The sequence below is a fragment of the Peromyscus leucopus genome, chromosome 2, assembly GCF_004664715.2.
Source record: "Peromyscus leucopus breed LL Stock chromosome 2, UCI_PerLeu_2.1, whole genome shotgun sequence".
NCBI classification, from domain to species: Eukaryota; Metazoa; Chordata; class Mammalia; order Rodentia; family Cricetidae; genus Peromyscus; species Peromyscus leucopus.
In genome coordinates this window covers 110,354,957-110,364,167 of record NC_051064.1, presented here as the reverse complement: position 1 = coordinate 110,364,167, position 9,211 = coordinate 110,354,957, and the positions used below count along the sequence as shown (strand labels likewise).

The 9,211-nt window shown below is 45.4% G+C and overlaps 1 pseudogene; it reads left to right on the top strand.

Annotated features, from left to right (window-relative positions):
- The first annotated feature begins 1,838 nt into the window (after window positions 1-1,838).
- Window positions 1,839-2,287, top strand: LOC119087499 (annotated as a pseudogene).
- The last annotated feature ends 6,924 nt before the right edge of the window (window positions 2,288-9,211 follow it).

Sequence of the window (9,211 nt, the reverse complement as noted above, 5' to 3'; positions counted from 1 at the left end):
GGCAGACTAGAAAGTCTCATGCAATAGCCAACCTAATTCAGAGCATCAGAAAACATACACCCTGAAGGTTAAGAAGAATCACTTGAGAAAGGTGTTCAATCACAAGGACAAGCCATATGTGGCAAAAACATGTTTCCATAGAGACAGGAATAACAACAGCTGAAGACAACTCACTCCTATCCTCAACACCTGGGAAGAGCATGCACGCACATTCCAAGAACAATTCCGTGGCTTGAAGACACTGAGGTCACAAGACTCTTGTTTTCTTGGAATTTTCTCCTCATACGATTCCATTCTCCGACCGTGTTCTGACACATTACTATGTATATACTTCCTTCCTTCCAGGTTTTTTTTTCTTGTTTGTTTAATGGGATCAAGTCCAGACCTCCAGAATGCTGGACAAGTGCTCTCCCATTGAGCAACACTCACGGTCCACTTGCCTGCTTTTGAAAGGAGGGCCCCCACACAACAGTTTGCTTGTTCATGAGGGTGGTGCCCTTTGTAGTGCTTGGCTTTATGTGAGGACTGTGAACCTGCACCCCATTTTACAGGATGAGGCAGTGTCTTCAGGGCCTGACAAGAGGCCTCGGAAACCAAACCTTCACAGCATCAGAGCTGTTCCTCTCCCAAGTTAGGCCCAATCCATTACTGGTCACAGGGCATTTTATTTCTGGCAAATGCAGCCAGTAACTTTAAAAGGTTTATTAAAATAGTATATCCAACCTTGGAATGTCAGCACACTCTTGTAACCCCAGCACCAAAGGGGCAAAACAGAAAGATCCCAAGTGAAGACCAGCCTAGGCTATATAGTGAGTTTTAGGATAATCTGGGCTAATGACACACGAACACATTCCTTCTCCTTCTCTATGTATATGTATTTTTACCAAGTATCATTAGCTGTTTGAGAAAAGACTCCAGGATTAGGATCTCCCCAGCAGATTCGTTCACTGAAGCTACCGGTAGCTTGCCAAGGAGGTCACATGGACCCTATGCCCTAAAACTTAACACATACTCACAAAACCCAGCTGTCATCTTTAAGCAGAAGGCATCATGGCTGAGCTGAGGAATCTCATGCTCCAATCTCTACCTGAGATTTGTGGACATTGCCAGATGATCTCCTGGCAGCTAAACCACAGAGGAGGCATCTCGGGCAGCATAACTTACTTCTCTCCTGGCACTTGGCTCACTTATTCTGCCTGGAGACCCATAGATCCTTTTATATTGATGTCCAGCAACTCTACCAAGGCCTATCCTAGTGTGGATTGTCCTGCAGCAAATAATCCCGGAACTCCGGAGTCAGAGGAAGTGGCAGGGGCCTACAGTCCCAGCTACTCTGTCAGGAGGATCACTTGAGTCTGGGAATTCTGTGTGGGATTTCTCTTGCAAAACATGTTCTGCATTTTCTTTATTTTCCCTGTTTTACAGTTCCCAGTCATTTGCCCCCATAACACACTGGTTCTCACATTTGGACATGTACTAAAACTACCAGGGGGATAATATGCAGATGCTTGAGTCTCACTTCCAGGGTTTGGGGTTCGGCAGACTTGGGGGTGCGCTGAGGGACCTGCATCACCAACAAGTTCCCAGGGACGAAGGTGAAGTTGCTGCTCCAGGAGCACCAGTACAGACGCGCTGCCTCGGGATGCTGCTGGTTCTCTGCCCAAGTCTCAACTCTGTGCCAGCCTCTGTGAGTGCTGGCTGCTGAGGGCTCACAGACGGCCCCAACTGACAGGAGTCATCTTACCCAGAAATGCCCAAGAGATTGGCCTCACCTGAGTGTGGGCTGGAGTTTGAAAAAGCTGGTCTGAGTGGAGGCCACTTCTGCCCGTCCCAGCACTTCAGTCCCCTGGGTTCCCTCAGCTCAGCTGGGTCCAGCCTGGTTCTGGAGAAAATGAAGTTGGTGTACCAAGAAGCTCACTGGCTGGAGAAGTGCTACTCTGTCAGAAGATTCAAAAGAAGTACCCAGAGCAGGCCTGGTAGTAGTAGAAAAAGCTTCCAAAATTTGGATAGGAGATCTGGACAAAAAGAAATACCTGGTGCCTTCTCGTCTTACAGCTAGTCAGCTCTAGCTTTTGCCCCAGAAGCAAATGTACCTGCGTCCTGCCTTGTTTCTCTTTGTCAACAACATCACTCCACCTGCCAGGCCACGATGGGGTGGCTACACCAGGAGCACCAGGAAGACTTCTTCCCATATGTTGCCTACAGTGATGAAGGGTCTGCAGTCTTCCAAGTTGCTGTCCGAGGTGGGAATTCCATTCTGCAGAGAAAGAGGAAGCCCCTTCCTTGATCCAACCCCCGCTTCCCCCTTCGGGAGAAAACACCACCTCCCTTCTTCAGGACCCACCCTTGATGTCTGCGGCTGTCTCTCTAGGCCCTTAGCAGAGGCAATGGGGGACACAGGCCTCCTGCATCTCTTTGTCCTCCATTCCTGCTCTGCTTCTTCATTGTCAACCTCTGTGACATCCGGTGACTGTTTTAGTTTCTATTCCCTTTCTAACGGCCCAAGGGACTCAGAACCCTAACAGTCCCTTCTCTTTTACTACCTACCTTCTTTTGGTGGGGTGATGGGAGGCCTGAAATCATAGAGAGAGGTAAGGGACACACCAACAGGGGCAACCACCGAGCTGAATTCAAAAACAATGTATACATGGTTAGCTAGTATACTAAAGCCTTGGGCCTGGGATTGGAGTTTAGTTGGTAGTATCTGCTTAGCAGGAACAAAACCCTGGGTTTGATACCGAGCATCCCATAAACCAGGCATGGCAGCTCAATCCCGTGAGCCCAGCACTCTGGGTAAGGTGGAAGAAAGAGGATCAAAAGTTTAAGGTCATTCTCGGCAGTTCAAAGCCAGCCTGAGATACACGAGACCACAAAACAAAACACTGCCTCACTGGAGCTCATGGAGGGACTGGTCCTGTGGAACCATAGCGGCAGGGACCTCCCTGACTCGGGGCAACTGCAGGGTATCCGAGAGGAGTTTTGCTGCGGATCCAGTACTGATGGTGTGCCGGAAGCCAGAGGCCCTGAACCTGACCAACATCACACAATGAACATTTGCAAGTCGAGCTGTTTGGACAAAAGGATCTACTGTATGATACACAGCAGGCCTCTAATGCCAGCAGGATGAGGGATGAGGTGATGAAGAGGGAGGAAAGATGGAGGAATGAACTGGTATGGGGGGATTATTTGCTTTTCTTGTTAGTTTTTAATTAATATTCTTTTTTTTTTTTTTTTCTTTTTTTGGGTTTTTCGAGACAGGGTTTCTCTATGTAGCTTTGCGCCTTTCCTGGATCTTACTCTGTAGCCCAGGCTGGCCTCGAGCTCACAGAGATCCACCTGCCTCTGCCTCCCGAGTGCTGGGATTAAAGGCATGCGCCACCACCGCCCAGCCTTAATTAATATTCTTATTTGCATTTTTAATTTTACTTTTGTTTTTCATCTTATTTTTATTTTTTAGTTTTCCTTGGTGGGGGAACACAAGGGTGGAGGGCAGATGCAGAGGAATTGGGAGATGAGGAGGATTAGAGCACAGGAAATCCCCAAAGAATCAATAAACATTATGTTAATTAAACAAACACACACCTCAAGGATTTCAGTATAAAGACAGAGGCAAGCAAACTAATGGTCCTGTTCAGTCAGCAAACCTTTACTAAAGATATCTCTACATCCAAAGTAAACGAGGAAGGTAGCTGAAGCAAAGGGGCCCTGAGGAGAGGGCCTCGCCTCCAGCACAAGCGCAAGTGGGGATCTGTGGGCAGAATAAACGAAACTTTAATGGGGTTCAGCAGAGGAAAGGCAACAACGTCCACCTGCAGCTTGAGCCTGGAGTGGAAATGGATGAGGTGCCCCCAGCTGAGCCCCTGCAGCCAACCAGTGAGAACTGGTTTAAGGTCTAGGAAAACGGCGGGAACAGAAAGCTTTCTTATAGTGCGTGTCTGTCTTTGTGCAGTGTTTACTGTTGTTCTGGGGAATGCAACCCAGGACCTTGAGCTGCTAGCACACTCTACCACTGAACCCCACCTCCAGCCACCTTCCGGTCCTATAGGAAGCAGAAATATAAGGACAGGACTGACCACTTGTTCACTGAATCCACAGAAGCTGCTTAAAGAGAATTCATTAGGCATGGGCCCGAGATGGGCCAGATAAACCCTGGAGACCCCTTCCAGCAATTTGTAAGCCTTAACACAGAGTTCTTGGGCAAAGAACTATTGACATTTCAGTTTAGGAACTTGGCAAAAAGAAAATCCCCAGCACTTCTGCTATTGAACATGAAAGCAATTGCTCTAGGTCACATTCTCAAAAACCTTAACGGATCCGTGTTACAGGAAAAGCCTTGACAGCTGCCCAGGTGCTCTGATGAGCTGATTCTTTGCTCCATCGGACTTTCCTATTCATCCGCCCCAGGTGTGACTTAGGGCTTTCACCTTCCGGTCTTTGATAACAACATTGCTGCTCACAATCCTTCTGGACTTTCTTTGTTCTCAAACCTTACTTTTCAGGAGTAAATCAGTGTCACAGATTGTTGTAAGCAATTTATCAGAAATCCTAAGAGCCTTAAAACCCTAGGCTGAGGATGTAGCTCTGTGAAAGAACACTTGCCTGACAGTGAGGCCCTGGCTGTGATTCTACCCTGCAAATAACCAGTGCACCTAGCTTTGATGCGTTCTAGGAATCTCATCTCAGGAAGCTATCTGAACGGCACATAAAACAAGCACACAATGTCTTCTGAGCTATTCTTCCCTTGGAACCCTACTCTCATGGATTTTCACCACTTTCTTTCAATAAACATGTTCAATCGAGCCAGGTGGTGGTGGTGCACGCCTTTAATCCCAGCACTGGGGAGGCAGAGGCAGGCAGATCTTTGTGAGTGCGAGGCCAGCCTGGTCTACAGAGTGAGATCCAGGAAAGGTGCAAAGCTACACAGAGAACCCCGTCTTGAAAAACCTATGTGTGTGTGTGTGTGTGTGTGTGTGTGTGTGTGTGTGTGTGTGTGTATGTATATATATATATTCAATCTGCTAAAAATAATAAAAGTTTTATGGGGCATTATTTTTACTTCTATCCTAAACAATCTTAAGAATGCATAAAAGTAGGCTAGCGTACTGAACCCCCATATATCTACCACCCACATTCAATAATTCTTGGACACATTTGCTTCAATTTACTTAAAAAACATTATTAAAAAATCTCTAATTGGGCTGGGGTGTAGTTCAGTAGTAAAGTACTTGCCTGGCATGCTCAAGCCACAAAATAGTAAGTATCCATTTACTTCATTGCCTTCATAAGTATCCATTGCCTTCAGAGTGCTGAGATTAAAGGCGAGCACCACTATGCATCAACAGGTTTTTTAAACACAAGCTACATCCAGGATATCTGGAAAGAACAATACCCATTTCACAAACAAATGTCCCCATTTATTTCTAAATTGTATATTCTCAGTTGTTTTGTTCAAGCCCCCCTCAGAAAAGATCCACACATGACATGCAGTTGTAGGAGCTCTTACATCTTGGAACCTAGAGGGAAGACCCTTAACATTTTCCATGACACTGACAAACCCAGGTCACTTGTGTTCGGTTTGGGATTGGCAAGGTCGGACTGTAAGGACAGGTAATGTGATTAAATTGCTAGCAATCCATGGAATCAGCTTAATGAGCAAAGGAATGTATTTGGGGGTAAACTCACAACCACGGGAGATTTATTGTAGGGTCCAGGAAAACTGAGCTATGTCCCATGCTGAATGACTTGGTCTAAGATCTCAGTATCCAAACCATGGGGCAGCCAAGAGAGAGCACTATACGTGCATCCCAGGGGCAGGTACCTCAAGGTCACAGGCAGGTGGAACAGCCACAGCTGCCTTTAGGGGCGGTGCTTGAGGCCATGGCTCCAACAGCTACCCACTGCAGACAGGCAGCTCCAGAAGCTCCCAAGCACACAACAGTGACGCCTTCCAATTTGTAGCCAGAGGCTTTTCTGCATCCTGCCAGGTCCCACAGCCATTTATAAAAATAATCACTCAGAGGCTTACATTAATTATAAATGTTTGGCAGATGGCTCAGGCTTATTACTAGCTCTTAAAACTTAAATTAACCCATTTCTATTAATCTGTATTTTGTCATGTGACTGTAGCATTACCGGTCTGCCGGCATCTTGCTCCCTAGGTGGTTGAATGGCTTCTGCCTCAACTCTGCCCGTCTTTCTTCCTGTATTCTGTGAGGCTTTCCCGTCTAGCTATATTCTGCCTTGCTATAGGCCGAATCAGCTTTATTTATCAACCTATGAGAGCAACACATAGTCACAGCATACAGAAAGACATACAGAAAGACACAGCACCCATTCCTACACAGCCAACTCAGGTTAAGCCTGCTATCTGTAAGCTATTGGCCTCACTCCCAGGCTCAGACTAGATTTGCTACAAAACACTGCTGGCCATAGGAGCAACAGAGAAGAGCCTTGAAGGGTCTCACCAAGGCAATTCAGTGCTTAGCCTTAAGTATTTTACTCTTCATCTCAAGGGCCAGAACTGACCACATGGCACTACCCAAAGAAGGCCAGGAAGTCACAGGGACATTTCAGTTTGCTGCATTAATGGCAACTTGTCTATTTACCTTTCTTCAACTACCCTGTGAATTTCCTGAAAATAGAAGTTAATTTAGAGCTCAGTCATTTTGGCCAGAGTATCTCATAGGCTGCTAGGTGCTTCACACTGTATCACACCAGGAGAAACTCAGTATAACGGATTGTAGCATTAACAGCCCCCACCTCGTAGTGGCATGCCCTTGGGTAGACATGTTTATTGTCACACTGTGACATGATCTGGAAATCAGGGCAGACTGTAAACAAGCTTGCACTTGGGCTTTTTCTCTCCCTCTCTCGCTACTTTTTAGAATTACTGAAGAGGCTCAGGGTAGACCACTGTAGGAACTTCCCGGGGCTGAGATTTATCCCAGCTGAGGTCACCTAGGTCCAGCAAATCTTTGTTACCTAGACTAAGTTGCCAGGGGACCACAGACATCAGCCAATCAGGTGCAAACTAGAAAAAAAACCTGCCAGGATTGAGAGGTGAAGCTGTTGCTGCCTGCCAGGGCATTTTGGGCTTGTTTGTAACTAAGCAGAAACTAGCTTATACATACATCACTTAGCTCAGAGAAGCCAGCGAGTCCCGACTCGATAGGAAGCTAGAGTGAAGGCTTGCAAGAGGAAGATCCAGGGAAGAGCCAAAGCTGCAGCTGGAGTTTCTACATGTTTGAGGAAGTAGTCTTTATTCTGTTAAGACCTCCAAACGTCTAGGCAAGGCCTAGCACTTTATGTAGTGCAACTTTATCCAAAAACCTACCAATTTAAATGCTTAGTTTATTAAAAGTGAACACTTTCACAGAAGCACCCAGAATAATGTTGACAAACCTCTAGTCACCATGGCCCAGTCCACTGATAAATAAAATTAACCATTATAAATATACTATGTAGTGGGTTGAACTTCATCCCCCAAATGACATGATAAAGTCATACTAACTAGAGGTCATGTATTGTGGATATTGCTCTGTATAAATAAAATGCTGATTGGCCAGTAGCCAGGCAGGAAGTATAGGTGGAACAAGGAGAGAGAATTCTGGGAAGTAGAAGGTTGAGGCAGAGAGCTGTTGCCAGCCGCTGCCATGACAAGCGAAATGTAAGGTACTGGTAAGCCAAGAGCCATGTGGCAAGGCTCAGAGGTTAAGAGCACTGCTTGTTCTTCCAAAGGTTCTGAGTTCAATTCCCAGCAACCACATGGTGGCTCACAACCATCTGTAGTGAGATCTGGTGCCCTCTTCTGGCCTGCAGGGGTGTGTGCAGATAGGACACTGTATACATAATAAATAAATAAATCTTAAAAAAAATAGATTAAAGCCGGGCGGTGGTGGCGCACGCCTTTAATCCCAGCACTCGGGAGGCAGAGCCAGGCGGATCTTTGTGAGTTCGAGGCCAGCCTGGTCTCCAAAGTGAGTTCCAGGAAAGGCGCAAAGCTACACAGAGAAACCCTGTCTCGAAAAACCAAAAAAAAAAAAAAAAAAAAATAGACTAATAAAAATGGGTTAATTTAAGATAGAAGAACTAGATAACAAGAAACCTGCCATGGCCATACAGTTTGTAAGCAATATAAGTCTCTGTGTTTACTTGGTTGGGTCTGAGTGGCTGCAGGACAGGCAGATAAGAGAGATTTGTCCTGACCGTGGGCCAGGTAGGACCAGGAAAACTCTAGCTACAGCCATGAGTGTGATCTTACAATGGGCTCCTCAGTGCAGATATGACTAGTTGGGATGAGCTCACACAGGGCAGGATGGACCCTTAATTCAATAAGACTGATATCCTCAGGAGAGACACGTGGAGACAGCCAGCCAGAGGGAAGAAAGTGTATTTTTCAAATGCTTTATAATTTAGCTTTTTGCTCCACTGGTTATTTAAATAAAATAAAACACTAATAAGACATAGTCAGAGAAGTCTTATTCTATCTGTCTATCCACTAGGTTCCTTGCTTCATAAAAATATCAGGACTTAAAATGATGCCAATAATGACTGTTTTTTAATCTTTCTTTGACATCTTTTCAAATCATAAATAAGCAAAAAAAAAAAAATTCTGTCGGGTGGTGGCGCATGCCTTTAATCCCAGCACTTGGGAGGCAGAGGCAGGCAGATCTCTGTGAGTTCAAGGCCAGCCTGGTCTATAGAGTGAGTTCCAGGAAAGGCATAGAGCTACACAGAGAAAGCCTGTCTCGAAAAATCAAAAAAAAAAAAAAAAATCACCAAAATTAAGACAAACAACTATCAAAAAACTAAACTAAACAAACAAATCAAAAAACCAACAGTAACAAAAAGAAAGAAACAAAACAAAAACAAAAACAAAAGCCCCCAAATCGGCTTGCTTTTTAGCCTGGCTGGGTTCCAGCACTGTACTCACACCTTCCCGAGTTCTTTTCCTCGCCTAGCCTCCTACACTGTGGACTGCTTACACTGCTCACTTAGCTTTTGCAGCAATCCCTTAATAGATTAGAAACTTAATGCAGACAAGCCCTATAGTAGATGCTATGGAGGCACAATAAATTGTAAGTTTTTACATAGAGTCATTTCCTCGAGTAAGCTGTATACTGAGTCAAAATTTCCTCATCACCTCCAACACTGCCTATTCATGTAACCAGAATTTCTTTGCCAAAAATAATGAAGAAAATATGAATAAATA